This window comes from Cherax quadricarinatus, chromosome 47 (assembly GCF_038502225.1).
Source record: "Cherax quadricarinatus isolate ZL_2023a chromosome 47, ASM3850222v1, whole genome shotgun sequence".
Classification (NCBI taxonomy): domain Eukaryota; kingdom Metazoa; phylum Arthropoda; class Malacostraca; order Decapoda; family Parastacidae; genus Cherax; species Cherax quadricarinatus.
The window spans coordinates 21,513,530-21,533,166 of NC_091338.1; positions in this window are offsets into that span (position 1 = coordinate 21,513,530).

Below are 19,637 nucleotides of genomic sequence, written 5' to 3' on the forward strand. Positions count from 1 at the left end.
TTCTCGTTCCTTCGTCCCTGCCTATGATTTATTTTCTTGTCACTATTGTTTTCATTACCTATATGATTCTGATTACTGGAAGATATAGATCACTTTCCCAGGAAAACAGTTAAAGTCATCCAAATATGTGTTACATTTTATTTTTAAATTTCGGTAATACTAAATTAGCCACCCCCCTAAACTTGTCAAACTTTAATTAATGAAAAATATATTAATACACATTCCCTATAAATGGCATAAATTTATTAGCTATTTTCCTATAAGAGAAACGTTTTGGTATATCGTCTGCTGCCACGATGGTGAGGTTACCTAACAAAATAACCTTCGAAGACCCAGCCGGTATTGCTCGAGGATAGCTCAGTGTGCCAGAGCCAAGTGAGTGCCACAGGTGGGGTGCCAGGCATGCGCTAGACTGTGCTAGACCGGAGTTTAATGAAGTATTCCAATCCAAACTTCACAACGACTAATCTATTTGTTAAACAGAGGAGATTGTCTCGTTGGATGCACATCAAAGGCAGGGCAGATACAGAATCAGTGAGACTCCTTTCACTGACAGCTTTACTCATTCTGCACCACCAGTGTAACTATAGACTAGTTGTATGGGCTGATAAGAAATACAGAGGTTACCAGGACAGGCAAAAAGAAAAGGGTAACAGCCAATATATGAATTAACCTGAAGTCAGTGCAGGTAATCTTTAAAAAATCAATAACCAATCATAGAATCCAAGGGGAATTACTTAGTCACCCGGAAAGAGAGTCAGTAGAAGTGACTCGGCTTACGTAATACTGGCAAGTCTAGGGGTCACAAGGGAGAGCCAAGTGAGGTAACGAGCCAACAATAAACTCTTTGATCGCTCACCAGGAACGTGGAAAAATTATATTCAGAAATTGAACTTATTCCTCACAGTACCAAATCAGAGATTAGTATAGATCAGGGAGATCTTTAAGAGATCAAATAGTTCGTTAAAGGATCAGGGAGTTGTTTATAGACAGGAAACATAGGGAGAGTGTAATGACTGGGTCCTCCAAGGACTATTCCTAATTTGTGTTCATGACCTTCCGTATGTGATAAATTCTTATGCGTCACAGTTTGCTAATGATAAAAAAACTATTAGAATAGTAAAATCATAAGCAACAGAGATAAACTATAACTAAACCTCAGCAGGCAGTAGATGTAGTCCAGCAAATGGCCTCCAGAGCTCATTCCTAACAACTGCAAGGTCTTGCGAGTTAGAGAAGGTGCAGTCATGCTGCAAATATCATTGAACAAAAAAAAAAAAGACCTGGGGATACATATAATACCATGTATAACAACAAAATTTGACGTAAGTTGTATAACGTCAGCAACATTTGTAAGTTTAGCAAATCTTAAAACAGCATTAAGGAACATGAACAACAAATCCTTAAGAACTTTCTATCAGACATATGCTTAGTAACTAATTGAATATGCAACCCACAGTCAGTAACCCATACCCGGTCAAGCGCCGTGTAAAAGCCCCCCCCCCCCACTCCCAATAAGGTTTAAAGGTTCACAACTAGACTTGTACCAAACTAAAAGAGACGACCTATGACGAGGAGCTGGGAGAACTTAATTTGTTGATCTTTATGTAGATTAATGGTTCTTAGAAACGACAAGTACCTCGGTCCAATGCAAGGAAGCATGGTGAAGATCAGGAGTAGTTTGTAATCAATTCCTCAGCTTGGAGTCTGTGTAATCAGTCCATAAATCTTGAAAAGAATACGGCATGTGTGTGAAGGGGCTTCTGTACTGTAGACGAGTGAGGTAAAACAGTCGTCGAGTTAACACCTTGGACAAATCCGTAGAGGAAGATAGGTTCAGACAACAACTTGAAACAGGGAATTCAATGCTTGCCTAGACCTATAGGCATAACCTACTTTTACCTATGGATCTATCCAAGGTAACACCGCCTATGACCTCACCTGCCTGCAGTATATAGGCCCCTTCGCACATTTGCTCTGTTCTTTTCAAGATTGATCGACTGATTATATATACTTCAATCTGAGGGAGTGATTACCTCAAGCTCCCTCTGATCGTCATTAACCTTCTTTGTATGGGACTGATGAAGCCACTGTATGGCGAAACGTTTCCAAAGTAATGATACCGAACTGGTACACACGTGTCTAATTTATCGATGATCCTGATAGAAATAAATATGTAGGAAGACACGAAGGAATAAAAATCTTATTAGGAATTTAAAAGGCAGATAGAGACAGATTGTATAAACAGAACGAAAAACAAGAGGAGAGAGGTGTAAGCTGATGTAAAAGACCATTCTGTTAACCTCGAGGAGAAGGAAAATTAGAACTGGACGAGGAAGTGGTAGAGAAAAACTCAATACACAGCTTCAAGAACAGATATAATACTGACAAAGTAGTGCAAGGGTCGGGGCCAAAAGTTGAGTTGGGACTCCTGCAATTTGATAAGCACAATTTGTTCAGCACGTACACGTATTCATTAACATGCATATATACAGGAAAGGGAGAGGTCAATTTTTATTCATGGGCGTCAGGAAACCAACGGGAGGACATATGATGACGACAGGGAGAAGAAAAAGAGAGAGAGAGAGAGAGAGAGAGAGATTGAAAATATCATAAAACAAATAGAAGAGACAGGACCGAGCTAATAAATTTTCAGAGAACAGGGGGATAATCCAGGAAGAAAAAAAATCGGCTATTCATATTTATTTTCAGAACAGAAACAGAGCGAAAGAGGTTCCTGCAGCAGAAACCACAGCTAAAGGAAACATTGAAATACCAGTTGGTGTACCTCGACCGAGACAGATCATGAACAGAACGACAGAGAGGGTACAAAGATGCAAGGGGCAAGAAAGAGAGACAAGACTAGAGATATGTAGGGGCTCGCAGAGTCTGGAGAACCAGCAAACACACAAACTCTCAGAACCACGCACAGGACAACCTCAAACCCTAACACACCACTGCAACCAAACAAATTAACCCCAAAGAACACACTCCACACTCACAGCCTCCACCCTGCCCCAGGACAAACCCCATCTACACAGCAGCCACCTATAGCATCCTGCCAGGTATTCCAATCCTCGAGCACCCACAAACCCCCCAGAATAAAGTTTTGGAAAAGAACTTAAAGGTATGGTATACCATCACAGAAGGAATAACAAATATAAGTGTGAGGAGTGGCACGAGAAAATCATAGAGGCATCGCCAAGCATAATAACACTCACAGAAACCATGTTCATGGAAATAGACGCAATCTTTCCAATCAGATATCAGATTCTGAGAAAAGATAGAGGGGACAGAGGGGGAGGAGAAGTTCCACTGCTCATCAAAAACCAAGGGAGTTTTAAGGAACTGGAAGGAATGGACAGAAGGGAAGCAATGGATTCTATAGTAGGAACACTTCATACAGGGGGGAGGGGTCCTAAGGTGGTGATTGCGTTGATGTACAACCCACTGCAGAATAGTAGAAGGCTAAGGCATGAGTATGATAGAACAACAGAGCAATGGTGGACACATTAACTGAGGTGGTCAGAAAGGCCCACATGAGTAGGGCAATGTTACTAGTTGTGGGCAATATCAAATACAAGATTGGGCAAACCTGGAGTCACATAGAGACTAGAAATGTGCAGAGCTAAGATGGTGGAAGCGGTACTGAAAAACCTCCTGCATCAACATGTTAGGAACACTACCAGAGAGAGAGAAGAGGATGAATCACCAAGGCTGGACCTCATATTCACCTTTAATAGTTCAGACATCGGGACATGTAGTCCTGAGGTTTGAATACATTGTAGAGTTAAAAGCAAAGAGTGAAGCAGTACGAGTAGGACGTGAAAAGCCAATTACACAGGCATAAGGAGTTTCAAGATGTAGTGCAACGAGAAAGAGAACTGGTGCAAAAAAAAAAAAAAACAGAAAATGAAATTATGGAATACGTGACCACAAAGTGCAAGGAGGCAGAGATGTTTGTATTCAAGGGCAACAGAAACAATGGGAAGACCAGAACGAACCCTTGGTTCACCCAAGAGTGTGGAGAGGCCAAAACTGTGCTAGAGAAAGGGAAAAGTACGGAAGACAAAGGACAGAGGAAAATAAGAAGGCTAACCGAAGAGCCAGAAACGAATACACATCAATGAGGAGGGAGGAACCGTGCAATACGAAAATAACATAGTATCAGAAGCCAAATCTGATACTATGCCCTGGACAATTATGGTGTCTAATGGCGTCCTTACTTTTCACTGGGGGTATTTTGCACCGCCTGCCCAATTTTTAACTTTCGTAAGGAGTGATTTGTGTTTGCAGATTCGAGATCATTCCTTCTAGGATTTTCCAAGTGTAGATAAGTCACATTATGATGAAAACAGAAGTGAAGGATCAGGTAATGAGGCTAAAGAAGGGAGGAGGGGAGAACACAAGAAACGACCAAGAAGTATGTGAAGAGCTTTACACGAGACTTAAGTATTTTCAGTGGAGACAGAAAAGACTCCAGCAAACCGGGATAGTAGGACACACCAACAAGTACTAGATATACTACACACAAGCGAGGAGAAGGTGGAGAGGTTGCTAAGCAAACCAGGTACTTCAAAGGTGGTGGGACAAGACATCTCTCCATGAGCCGTAAGAGAGGAAGCTACTAGCAACAATCTTCAACACATCCCTTGAAACTGGGCAACTACCTGAGGTATGGAAGATGGCAAATGTACTTCCCATTTTTAAATAAGGAGACAGAAAAGAGGCACTAAACTACAGACCTGTTTCACTGACGTGTATAGTATGCAAAGTTATGGAGAAGATTATCAGGAGAGTTGTGGAGCACCTGGAACTGACGTATAAATGGCAACCAGCACGGTTTCATGGAAGGAAAATCCTGTGTCACAAACCTTCTGGAGTTTTATGATAAAGTAACATAAGTAAGAGACGAGAGAGAGAGAGGGGTGGGTTGATTGCATCTTTTTGGACTGCAAGGCGGCCTTCGACACAGTTCCTCACGAGAGATTAGTGCAAAACTAGAGGAACAGGCGCGTATAACGGGAAGGGCACTTCAGTGAATCAGAGAATACCTGACAGGGAGGCAACAACGAGTCATGGTACGTGATGAGGCATTACAGTGGGCACCTGTGACGAGCGGGGTCCCACAGGGGTCCTAGGACCAGTGCTATTTTTTGGTATACGTGAATGCCATGATGGAATGGATAGACTCAGAGGTGTCCCTTTTCGCAAATGATGTGAAGTTAATGATGAAAATTAAATCAGATGAGGACTAGGCAGTCCTTCAAAGAGACCTGGACAGGCTGGACACGTGGTCCAGCAACTGTCTTCTCTAATTCAACCCTGCCAAATGCAAAGTCATGAAGATCGGAGAAGGGCAAAGAAGACCGCAGACAGAGTATAGGCTAGGTGCCCAACGACTGCAAACCTCGCTCAAGGAGAAAGATCTTGGCGTGAGTATAACACCGAGCACGTCTCCGGAAGCACACGTCAACCAGATAACTGCTGCAGCATATGGGCGCCTGCAAACCTGAAATTAACATTCCGATACCTAAGTAAGGAATCTTTCAAGACACTATACACCGTGTACGTCAGGCCCATACTGGAGTATGCAGAACCAGTTTGGAACCCGCACCGGGTCAAGCACGTTAAGAAATTAGAGAAAGTGCAAAGGTTTGCGACATGGTTAGTTTCAGAGCTAAGGGGTATGTCCTACGAATAAAGATTATGGGAAATCGGCCTGACGACACTGGAGGACAGGATGATAAGGGAGACATGATAACGACATACAAAATACTGCGTGGAATAGATAAGGTGGACAGACACAAGATGTTCCAGAGAAGGGACACAGAAACAAGGGGCCACTCTTGGAAGTTGAAGACTCAGACGAGTCACAGGGATGTTAGGAAGAATTTCTTCAGTCATAGAGTGGTCAGGAAGTGGAACAGTCTGGCGAGTGATGTAGTGGAGGCAGGAACCATATAAAGCTTTAAGACGAGGTATGATAAAGCTCATGGAGCATGGAGAGAGAGGACCTAGTAGCGTTCAGTGAAGTTGCGGGGCCAGGAGCTGAGTCTCGACCTCTGCAACTACAATTAGGTGAATTAAGTGAGTACACACACAAAGAGCTGAGACCTGACCCCTGCAACCACATATAGGTGAATGAACATGCACGCAAACACAATAGATAAACGCGAAAAATATTCACGGTCCTTGCATAGAGACGGAAGGCAAGGAACAGAATAGATGTAAAGATATGTAGTGTGGGAGACGATCTGAAGGAGGAGATTGCGGGAAAATATGAGGCAGAAAATGAAACAAATATAGGTAGTGAAAGATATATTAAGGCAATGGGATTAAATATCGCAGATTAAACTCTGGATGATAAGGAAATGGAAGGAAAAGAGTGGGAGGTGCCTTATTATCCATCAGCTTCGGGAGGCCAAAAGAAATACTATCTTTATTTACTACAGGTACATGTACAAGGTATACAGTCCATAGCTGACATCAATAAAATACTCACTATATAGAAAGCCGCTTGTTATGCTGAGTATTACGGGCAAATTAGGTCAGTTTTCCTCCAGGATGCGACCCACACCAGTCGACTAACACTCAGGTACCCATTTTACTGATGGGGAACATAGACAACTGGTGTAAGGAAACACGCCCAATGTTTCTACCCTCGCCGGGAAGTGAACCCGGACAATTGTCATGTTAAGCGAGAGCTTTAGCCTCTAGGCCACGGTGCCAAATGATATATGGGCGGTATTCAACTAAGAGATTAAATCTACTCAAACTTCTTATATCAGTATGTCAAGGATACAACTAGAGAGAGAGAGAGAGAGAGAGAGAGAGAGAGAGAGAGAGGAATCAGCAAGGCTTAATCTTGTATTCACCCAAAGTAATTCTGACAAATGAGCAATTAATATACGACATCCCACAGTGCACATTACTGAGTTTGAATACTTCGTGGAATTAAATATAAAGAGACATGACAGGGGAAGAAAAAAAAAGAAATCTTACTTGAGAAGAGGAGACTACAGAGGCATAGGTAATTCCTGAATGAAATAGACAGGGAAAGGAAACTGAGAGTTAAGAAAATGAACAAAATAATGGAGTATATAACTAGAAAGTGCCAGGGAAAGAAATTCATACACAAGTATTTCTGAATTTAGAAAAAGATGTTATTTATAATAGCAAATGCGGCGCTGGATAAGTAGAACCATCGGTGACAGGTACTGGCATTGCTGGCTGGAAGTGATGCTGCTGCCAGGGACAAAGCTCACTGGTTGCCTCTGTGAAACGCTTTGCTAAATTACTATGTTCTCTACACTTACTATAGTCAATATATTATACTTATCGCTATAGCTATTGCAATAGTTAGTTACCATTACTTCATATTATTTAAAACCAACTTATTATAAAGTTTACATCACTAGGTATAAATTATTGAAACTAAAATATGAAATATAGAGTGATTATGAATACGTATAATATAGTATTTGAGAATATTGCACATTACAGAGGACCCAGGAAGGTAATGTGGATCATACGTCTTTACCGTAAGTTGGGGTACCGAGGAAAAACATTCTGTGTTGCAAAATATAAGAGAAACACCACCCAGTCTGATGGAATATAAGAGAAATACCATCCAGTCTGATGGAATATAAGAGAAATACCATCCAGTCCGGTAGAATATAAGAAACACCATCCAGTCTGACAGAATATAACAGAAACATCATTCTATGATGGGACATAATGAGAAAACCATCCTCTGATGAAATATAACCGGTAAACCATCCTGTGTGTAATTACATAAACCATCGAGTGTGATGGAATATAATAAAATCATTGAGTTTTATAGAGCATTATGCAAACCGACCCTGTATATAGAATGGCAGAAAAAAGTCCTGGTGATGCAATACAACACCAATATCATTCTATGTCCCTGGATAGACAACACTGCTATATAGCTCGCTGAAAAACGCTGTTGTGTTGATTGAAAAATGCCACTGCATCACTGACTGGAACACAATCAAATAAAAAATGAGCAATGCATTAGGCACGTCCAACCCACACTGAAACATTCACACTCATCCAGCATCACTGGACACTCAAATATTGCTAAATGCAAAGTGCACTGTATGCTGTAATGTGAAACAAAAACTGAAACCAATCCTGCTGGCCGGAGTCTCCACAACTGGCAAAATACAAGTTGCCTGAGCAGGAAAAAGAAATTTCTTCCTGGTAAATAGACATCACTGACTGGACGATGTTGCTGACAGAAAAAAATTAAAAAGGCATCTTTGGTCGGAAATAAGGCACCACTCTCTGAAAAACATGGAGAGCGAACTGGAAAAAAAGTGTCATAGTCGGAAACAATATATACATAACTGACTGCAGAAAAACACTGCTGGCCTAAATTAAGGCATCACTTGCTGGAACCCGTGTGGCTCCATGGAAAAGTGTTTGGTGTACCTGTCCGAAAAATGGCATGATGGGCTGCAGAAAAAGGCATTGTTGGCTACAGAAAAGGCACTTCTAGCTATAGTAAAGGTACTTCTAGCTACAGGAGAGGTATTGTTGGCTGGAAATATCATAGCTAGAGAAAAGGTGCTGATGGCTTAAAAAAATGGCAAGAAATTATAATTATTGTTAGTGTTGTTAGAGTTGTTAATGGCTTATCCTTAATGAATTATGAATGATCAACCTATTATATACATTTTCATGTATGATATACAGATTAATATATTATATTTTTTTATTAACACATCGGCCGTTTCCCACCAAGGCAGGGTGGCCCGTAAAACAAAAACTTTCATCATTCACTCCATCACTGTCTTGCCAGAGGAGTGCTGACACTACAGCTATAGAACTGCAACATTAACACCCCTCCTTATATAACCATATAATATCAAACTATGATCATTGTATTAAGCATAAACATAAGCATATTAGTCACCTAGTTAGGTTATGTGGACCAAACTGGTGTCCAAGCCGAGGCTAGAAAACTTATTACTGTTAGGATGGAGTATAAAGGGAATCATCCGTTTTTGATAATGTCGGAAAATCGTTATGTGATAAAATATGAATAAACATTCCTGTGATAAATTATGATAGAAAAAATATTAAAACTTACAGCAGGCATCAGTAGAAGGAACATGTGTCACTGGCTGTAAGAGGCATCAGTGGCAGGAAGACTTAGCTGACTAGAACAGCATTACTGGAGAAGGCATTGGTTAGCTGGAACAGGTGTCACTGTCTGTTTGGTCACTGTTTAACATATGTCACATTCATGAGACGGGCAGCATTCAGAAGATTACAGAGTCAAATAATGGGTAATGGCTAGAAGGTAAAAGAATTTCTAATTAATCATCAGGTAATAATAATAATAATAATAAAATAAGAATGAGTTTATACGGGTGAATTTAGGTGGAAAAAAAGTGTAGCTTATTTACTTTCACGAATTATTCGCAATACTCAATATTTTAGTAGTTACTATTTGTCAAGGGTTGCTGTTTGTTTATGGTTGCTGCTTGTTTGTTTCTGATCAATTGAAGGGGGGTCTTGAAGAAGACATGTATAAACTATGGTCAGGTGCACTTTCCTGTCGAACACTGGCACCAAGTGTCTGGTCGACTCTGTCCCATTAAGATTACTCTTAGAGATTTGTCTTGAGGGTAATCTCTAAGATTTAGTGTAGAGCCAGAGACTCCTAGTCCTGAATATTTTCTCAGACTTGAGCTAGAGCTTAGATCTCATTAAAGACTGTGATAGAATCTCACCTAAGACTGTGAGAGAATTGCTCAATGAACCTTGCCTCCTGCAGTTCACACGCTCTTATGTGAACCATATCACAGGTTCTTCAATAGAATCCTCTTGTGTTCAGCTGAAATTCACTGATGAGATACTGAGGAACAATTTATGTGCTTCACTTACTATATATAGAGATCTCTTCTCGTCACCGAAGTCTTCACCTTTTTATATAAGTAATGTTAACTTGCAATCCCCTTTCTGTATTTAGTCGCTGCCTCCCTTTCCCTTGCTTTGAATAGTCTCTCCCTATTCTCCCACTTATTTAAATAAGCCTTACAGCTTTCCTTATACTTATTTAAATAGTTTCAACCAATTTTCAAATTTCTTAGTTGACCCTCCACCTTTAATGTTACATCACTCCAAATTCTCAAATCTACTTTTTGTAAGTGACGGCTCTATTCCCACCCCCGTTCAGTCTCCATTGTCTATTACATCTTTAGATTCTTAGCAAGACCTTTGAAAATGAATGAGAGTTTAGAATCTCATTAAACCGAAGTAACCTCAGTGATCTCAAAGAAAGGCTTCGTAAGTACTGTGAGTTGAGTAGACTTCATTAGTAGAGGCTATCACAGGTCAGGTCACAACTCGCTGCTAAATAAGTGCATTGCTGCTGCGCTTGGTATTCGAGGCTAAGCGAGTTTCAGATCATTTTATTAATGAAAGGGCTCTTACTTATTTTTTGTATTGGTCTTAGCGGAGAATTGAGCATGTGTGTGTTTTACTCTCTTTTTGGTGGCGGTGAGTGTGTGGGAATCCTGTGAAGTGCAGGAATATATTTTCTCATAGATGCCTATTTGGTGATCCTCAAAGGAGAAATTCATTTAATTTGCCAAGAGAGAGTCATTAAATTTCGAGAGGCTTTTACACGCTACCGCTTTTCAGATGAGCGGTGAACTGCTCAGAGGTTGACCTAACGCACTTTCTAAGATAGTGATGTTGACCGAACTCACGTCCTAAGATAGTGATGACTTAACGCACGTCATAAGATAATGATGATGACATAACGCACGTCATAAGATAATGATGATGAAATGTTGTCTTATGATGATCTTGCAACTGAATGTTGTCTTATGATGATCTTGCAACTCAATGTTGTCTTATGATGATCTTGCAACTCAATGTTGTCTTATGATGATCTTGCAACTGAATGTTGTCTTATGGAGAATTTCATTGCTTCACTTTGATGTCCAGGGATCCAGGGATGATCTTATACACAAATAATGATGACCAAGTCATCCTGACTCTCACTCTCATACTTAGTTATGTATATTAACTCAAACTAAGTTTAATTGTATCAGTGTTAACAGTACGTGGTCAAGTACTGTGAACTTTGATACAGAGTTAGCAGGTTCGAGTCCTGCTGTGGACGTAAAGACAATGTTTATATACATATATATACTTTTTTTTAACCTTGTCTCCTTCAGTTTTTGGAGGGGGGGGGGGACTATGAACTTAGTTCTTGTTCTTAGTTATTATTCAGACTTTCATCATTTTTTGTGGTGGGGCTGAGGGCGTCTCACTCTCCAGTGGACGTTTACCAGATGTATCAATCTTCCTTATTTCAACCAGATGACTTTTAATCACTTTCTTCAATACACTCTCCTGGAAATTGTCGCAGGAAGTATCTATATCACTTCTGATTTCACTCAGCATTGACTTGACCAGGTTTATTGCCTTAATATCAGGGAAATATTTCATTCTAATGCAGAACCATCTAGCGATGTCCATGGGGTCTGTGAGCCTAGAACTGACAACTATGTCCATGAAGGACAGTGCATGGTACGAGCAGGTACCACCGCCCTGTCGTACGCCACTGAGAGATAGAAGCCTTGTGAAGCAGGAATGCTTATCGAAGTATTATGTTATCAACACGAGGGCGACCTTAACACGACCACGGTCATAGTACAGCAGAGTCCCATCCAGGCAGGAGTATATAGACACACAGTGAGGTGGTTGTTCCATCACTACAATGAGACCATGACCTTTCGGTACAGGTGGATCCAGAAGCAGTTCATCGCTCCAACACACTTGACATACTTTACCAAATGTGCGAGGTGTGTCAGTAACAATTTTGGTGATAGCTGTTACGTTCAGTGGTTTGGTGGCCTCCAGAAGAGGGTGATAAACACCCAGTATTTTCACGTCCATCCTCTTCCGTTCACTTACCAATCTGCAAAGAAAGCTTAAGTTTTCTAACTGTAGGGGTAAACACTACTAGGACTGGTGGGGTTCGAACCCACGACGCTAGAGTCTTACAACTCCAGAGGGATATGCTAACCACTGGGCCAGCGGGGATACAATTTAAAACAGTCAAATAAACATATTTATACTTAAAAATTCATTTATTCATTAGGGATTTGCCGGTACTTCTGGCCCGGAAGTACCGGCAGTGATAGTGATAATGTACTGTTATATAGTGACAGTGGAATGTATTTTACATAGTGATAGTGTAGTGTGTTATATAGGGAAAATGTAGTGTTGTGTAGAGAAATGCAGTGTTGCAGAGTTCTTTTAGGGTATGGTATAGCGCAGGGTTGCATAGTGCATTGTGTAGTGCATTGTTGTGTAGTCCAGTGATGTATAGAACATTGTTGTGTAGCACATTATTGTGTAGTACATTGTGTAGTACATTGTTGTGTAGTACATTGTTGTGTAGTACAGTGTTGTGTAGTACATTGTTGTGTAGTACAGTGTTGTGTAGTACATTGTTGTGTAGTACATTGTTGTGTAGTACATTGTTGTGTAGTACATTGTTGTGTAGTGCATTGTTGTGTAGTACATTGTTGTGTAGTACATTGTTGTGTAGTACATTGTTGTGTAGTACAGTGTTGTGTAGTACATTGTTGTGTAGTACAGTGTTGTGTAGTACATTGTAGTGTAGTGCATTGTTGTGTAGTACATTGTTGTGTAGTACATTGTTGTGTAGTGCATTGTAGTGTAGTGCATTGTTGTGTAGTACATGGTAGTGTAGTACATGGTAGTGTAGTACATGGTAGTGTAGTACGTGGTTGTGTAGTACATGGTAGTGTAGTACATGGTAGTGTAGTACATGGTAGTGTAGTACATGGTAGTGTAGTACATGGTAGTGTAGTACATGGTAGTGTAGTACGTGGTTGTGTAGTACATGGTTGTGTAGTACATGGTAGTGTAGTACGTGGTTGTGTAGTACATGGTAGTGTAGTGCATTGTTGTGTAGTGCATTGTCGTGTAGTACATTGTTGTGTAGTACATTGTTGTGTAGTACATTGTTGTGTAGTACATTGTTGTGTAGTACAGTGTTGTGTAGTACATTGTCGTGTAGTGCATTGTTGTGTAGTGCATTGTCGTGTAGTACATTGTTGTGTAGTACATTGTTGTGTAGTACATTGTTGTGTAGTACATTGTTGTGTAGTACATTGTTATGTAGTACATTGTTGTATAGTACATTGTTGTGTAGTACATTGTTGTGTAGTACATTGTTGTGTAGTACATTGTTGTGTAGTACATTGTTGTGTAGTGCATTGTTGTGTAGTGCATTGTCGTGTAGTGCATTGTCGTGTAGTACATTGTTGTGTAGTACATTGTTGTGTAGTACATTGTTGTGTAGTACATTGTTGTGTAGTACATTGTTGTGTAGTACATTGTTGTGTAGTACATTGTTGTGTAGTGCATTGTTGTGTAGTACATTGTTGTGTAGTGCAGTGTAGTGTAGTACATTGTTGTGTAGTGCAGTGTAGTACATTGTTGTGTAGTGCAGTGTAGTGTAGTACATTGTGTAGTATATTGTTGTGTAGTACATTGTTGTATAGTGCATTGTTGAGTAGTACATTGTTGTGTAGTACATTGTTGTGTAGTACATTGTTGTGTAGTGCATTGTGTAGTACATTGTTGTGTAGTACATTGTGTAGTACATTGTTGTGTAATATATTGTGTAGTGCAGTGTAGTGTAGTACATTGTTGCGTAGTACATTGTTGTGTAGTACATTGTTGTGTAGTACATCGTGTAGTACATTGAGTAGTACATTGTTGTGTAGTACATTGTGTAGTACATTGTTGAGTAGTACATTGTTGTGTAGTACATTGTTGAGTTGTACATTGTTGTGTATTGCATTGATGTGTAGCACATTGTGTAGTACATTGTGTAGTACATTGTGTAGTACATTGTTGTGTAGTGCAGTGTAGTGTAGTACTTTGTGTAGTACATTGTTGTGTAGTACATTGTTGTATAGTACAATGTTTAGTACATTGTTGTGTAGTACATTGTCGTGCAGTGCAGTGTAGTGTAGTACATTGTGTAGTACATTGTTGTATAGTACATTGTTGTTTAGTACATTGTCGTGTAGTACATTATTGTTTAGTACATTGTTGTGTAGTACATTGTTGTGTAGTGCAGTGTAGCGTAGTACATTGTGTAGTACATTGTTGTGAAGTACACTGTTGTGTAGTACATTGTGTAGTACATTGTTTTGTAGTGCAGTGTTGAGTAGTACATTGTTTTGTAGTGTAGTGTTGTGTAGTACATTGTGTGGTGCAGTGTAGTGCAGTACATTGTTCTGTAGTACAGTGTAGTGTAGTACATTGTTGTGTAGTGCAGTGTAGTACATTGTGTAGTGCAGTACATTGTTTTGTAGCACATTGTTGTGTAGTAGATTGTTGTGTAGTACATTGTTGTGTAGTACATTGTTGTGTAGTACATTGTTGTGTAGTACATTGTTGTGTAGTACATTGTTGTGTAGTACATTGTGTAGTACATTGTGTAGTGCAGTGTTGTGTAGTACATTGTTGTGTAGTGGTAGCATTGTAGTGTAGTACATTGTTGTGTAGTACATTGTTGTGTAGTACATTGTTGTGTAGTACATTGTTGTGTAGTACATTGTTGTGTAGTACATTGTGTAGTACATTGTTGTGTAGTACATTGTTGTGTAGTACATTGTGTAGTACATTGTGTAGTACATTATTGAATAGTACATTGTGTAGTACATTGTTTAGTACATTGTTGAGTAGTACAGTGTTGTGTAGTACATTGTTGTGTAGTACATTGTGTAGTACATTGTGTAGTACATTGTGTGGTACAGTGATGTGTAGTACATTGTTGTATAGTGCAGTGTTGTGTAGTACATTCTTGTGTAGTACATTGTAGTGTAGTACATTGTTGTGTAGTACATTGTGTAGTGCAGTGCTGTGTAGTACATTGTGTAGTACATTGTTGTGTGGTACATTGTTGTGTGGTACATTGTTGTGTAGTGCAGTGTAGTGTAGTACATTGTTGTATAGTACATTGTTGTGTAGTGCAGTGTATAGTATATTGTTGTGTTGTACGTTGTGTAGTACGTTGTGTAGCACATTGTTGTGTAGCACATTGTTGTGTAGCACATTGTTGTGCAGTGCAGTGTAGTACATTGTGTAGTACAGTGTAGTGTAGTACATTGCTGTGTAGTACATTGTGTAGTACAGTGTAGTGTAGTACATTGCTGTGTAGTACATTGTGTAGTGCATTGCTGTGTAGTACATTGTTTTGTAGTGTAATGTAGTACATTGTGTAGTACATTGTTGTGTAGTACATTGTGTAGTACAATGTGTAGTGCAGTGTAGTGTAGTACATTGTTGTGCAGTGTAGTGTAGTACATTGTGTAGTGTAGTGTAGTGTAGTACATTGTTGTGTAGTGCAGTGTAGTACATTGTGTAGTGCAGTACATTGTTTTGTAGCACATTGTTGTGTAGTACATTGTTGTGTATTGCATTGATGTGTAGCACATTGTTGTGTAGTACATTGTTGTGTAGTACATTGTTGTGTAGTACATTGTTGTGTAGTACATTGTTGTGTAGTACATTGTGTAGTACATTGTGTAGTACATTGTTCTGCAGTACATTTTTTGTAGTATATTGTTGTGTAGTACATTGTTGTGTAGTACATTGTGTAGTGCAGTGTAGTGTAGTACATTGTGTAGTGCAGTGTAGTGTAGTACATTGTTGTGTAGTGCAGTGTAGTGTAGTACATTGTTTTGTAGCACATTCTTGTGTAGTACAGTGTTGTGTAGTACATTGTAGTGCAGTGTTGTACATTGTGTAGTACATTGTGTTGTACATTATGTAGTATATTGTTGTATAGTACATTGTGTAGTACATTGTGTAGTATATTGTGTAGTACATTGTGTAGTACATTGTGTAGTACATTGTTGTGTAGTACAGTGGTGTGTAATACAGTGGTGTGTAGTACATTTTTGTGTAGTACATTGTTGTGTAGTGCATTGTTGTTTTAGTACACTGTGTAGTACATTGTTGTGTAGTATTGTGTAGTACACTGTTGTGTAGTACATTATGTAGTACATTGTGTAGTACATTGTTGTGTAGTACATTTTTGTGTAGTACATTGTTGTGTAGTACATTGTGTAGTACATTGTTGTGTAGTACATTGTGTAGTACATTGTTGTGTAGTACATTGTTGTGTAGTACATTGTTGTGTAATATATTTTTGTTTAGTACATTTTTGTGTAGTGCAGTGTAGTGTAGTACATTGTTGTGTAGTATATTGTGTAGTACATTGTGTAGTACATTGTTGTGTTGTACATTGCTGTATAGTACATTGTTGCATAGTACATTGTTGTGTAGTACATTGTTGTGTAGTGCAGTGTAGTGTAGTACATTGTGTAGTACAATGTAGAGTAGTACATTGTTGTGGAGTACATTGTTGTGTAGTATATTGCTGTGTAGTACATTGTTGTGTAGTGCAGTGTAGTGTAGTACATTGTTTTGTAGTACATTGTGTAGTACATTGTTGTGTAGTACACTTTTGTGTAGTACAGTGTTGTGTAGTACATTGTTTTGTTGTTCAGTGTTGTGTAGTACATTGTGTAGTGCAGTGTAGTACACTGTTGTGCAGTACAGTGTAGTGTAGCACATTGTGTAGTACATTGTTGTGTAGTACATTGTTGTGTAGTACTTTGTTGTGTAGTGCAGTGTAGTGTAGTACATTGTTGAGTAGTACATTGTTGTGTAGTGCAGTGTAGTGTAGTGCATTGTGTAGTGCAGTGTAGTGTAGTACATTATTGTGTAGTGTAGTACATTGTTGTGAAGTGCAGTGTTGTGTAGTACATTGTTGTGTAGTGCAGTGTAGTGTAGTACATTGTTGTGTAGTGCAGTGTAGTGTAGTACATTGTGTAGTGCAGTGTAGTGTAGTACATTGTTGTGTAGTGCAGTGTAGTGTAGTACATTGTTGTGTAGTACATTGTTGTGTAGTACATTGTGTAGTACATTGTGTAGTGCAGTGTAGTACATTGGTGTGTAGTGCAGTGTAGTGTAGTACATTGTTGAGTAGTACATTGTGTAGTGTAGTACATTTTTGTGTAGTACATTGTGTAGTGCAGTGTATTGTAGTACATTTTTGTGTAGTACATTGTGTAGTGCAGTGTATTGTAGTACATTGTTGTGTAGTACATTGTTGTGTAGTGCAGTGTAGTGTAGTACATTGTTGAGTAGTACAGTGTAGTGTAGTACATTGTGTAGTACATTGTTTTGTAGTGCAGTGTAGTGTAGTGAATTGTTGTGTAGTACATTGTTGTATAGTACATTGTTGCGTAGCACAGTTTTGTGTAGTAAATTGTGTAGTACATTGTTGTGTAGTACAATGTTGTGTAGTGCAGTGTAGTCTAGTACATTGTTGTGTAGTACATTGTTGTGTAGTACATTGTTGTGTAGTACATTGTTGTGTAGTACATTGTTGTGTAGTACATTGTTGTGTAGTACATTGTTGTGTAGTACATTGTGTAGTACATTGTTGTGTAGTACATTGTGTAGTACATTGTTGTGTAGTGCAGTGTAGTGTAGTACATTGTGTAGTACATTGTTGTGTAGTACATTGTTGTGTAGTACATTGTGTAGTACATTGTTGTGTAGTACATTGTTGTGTAGTGCAGTGTAGTGTAGTACATTGTTGTGTAGTACATTGTGTAGTACATTGTGTAGTACATTGTTGTGTAGTGCAGTGTAGTGTAGTACATTGTTGTGTAGTACATTGTTGTGTAGTACATTGTTGTGTAGTACATTGTTGTGTAGTACATTGTTGTGTAGTACATTGTGTAGTACATTGTTGTGTAGTACATTGTTGTGTAGTACATTGTTGTGTAGTACATTGTGTAGTACATTGTTGTGTAGTACATTGTGTAGTACATTGTTGTGTAGTACATTGTTGTGTAGTACATTGTTGTGTAGTACATTGTTGTGTAGTGCAGTGTAGTGTAGTGCAGTGTACTGTAGTACATTGTTTTGAAGTACATTGTTGTGTAGTACATTGTTGTGTAGTACATTGTTGTATAGTACATTGTGTAGTACATTGTTGTATAGTACATTGTTGTGTAGTACAGTATTGTGTAGTACATTGTGTAGTGCAGTGTTGTGTAGTACATTGTGTAGTGCAGTGTAGTGTAGTACATTGTGTAGTACATTGTGTAGTACATTGTTGTGTAGTACATTGTTGTGTAGTGCAGTGTAGTGTAGTACATTGTGTAGTACATTGTTGTGTAGTACATTGTTGTGTAGTGCAGTGTAGTGTAGTACATTGTGTAGTACATTGTTGTGTAGTGCAGTGTAGTGTAGTACATTGTTGTGTAGTACATTGTTGTGTAGTGCAGTGTAGTGTAGTACATTGTGTAGTACATTGTTGTGTAGTACATTGTTGTGTAGTACATTGTTGTGTAGTACATTGTTGTGTAGTACATTGTTGTGTAGTACATTGTGTAGTACATTTTTGTGTAATATGTGTAGTGCAGTGTAGTGTAGTACATTGTTGTGTAGTACATTGTTGTGTAGTACATTGTTGTGTAGTACATTGTGTAGTACATTGTTGTGTAGTACATTGTTGTGTAGTACATTGTTGTGTAGTACATTGTTGTGTAGTGCAGTGTAGTGTAGTACATTGTGTAGTACATTGTTGTGTAGTACATTGTTGTGTAGTACATTGTTGTGTAGTACATTGTGTAGTACATTGTTGTGTAGTACATTGTTGTGTAGTACATTGTTGTGTAGTACATTGTTGTGTAGTACATTGTTGTGTAGTACATTGTTGTGTAGTACATTGTTGTGTAGTACATTGTTGTGTAGTACATTGTTGTGTAGTACATTGTTGTGTAGTACATTGTTGTGTAGTACATTGTGTAGTACATTGTGTAGTACATTGTTGTGTAGTACATTGTGTAGTGCAGTGTAGTACAGTTTTGTGTAGTACATTGTTGTATAGTACATTGTTTTGTAGTACATTGTTGTGTAGTACATTGTGTAGTACATTGTATAGTACATTGTATAGTACATTGTTGTGTAGTACATTGTTGTGTAGTACGTTGTGTAGTACATTGTTGTGTAGTACATTGTTGTGTAGTACATTGTTGTGTAGTACATTGTGTAGTACATTTTTGTGTAGTGCATTGTTGTGTAGTACATTGTTGTGTAGTACATTGTTGTGTAGTGCAGTGTAGTGTAGTACATTGTGTAGTACATTGTTGTGTAGTACATTGTGTAGTACATTGTTGTGTAGTACATTGTGTAGTACATTGTTGTGTAGTACATTGTTGTGTAGTGCAGTGTAGTGTAGTACATTGTGTAGTACATTGTGTAGTACATTGTTGTGTAGTACATTGTGTAGTACATTGTTGTGTAGTTCAGCATTGTGTAGTAAATTTTTGTGTAGTACATTGTTGTGTAGTATATTGTGTAGTGCAGTGTAGTGGGGGGCGTGAGAGTGTGTGTGGGGGCGTGGGGGGCGTGGGGGCGTGAGGGTGCGTGGGGGTCGGAGGGGCAGGGGGCGGAGGGGCGGGGGCGGAGGGTAGGCGTGCGGAGGCGTATGGAGGCGTTGGGTCCGTGGGGGCGTG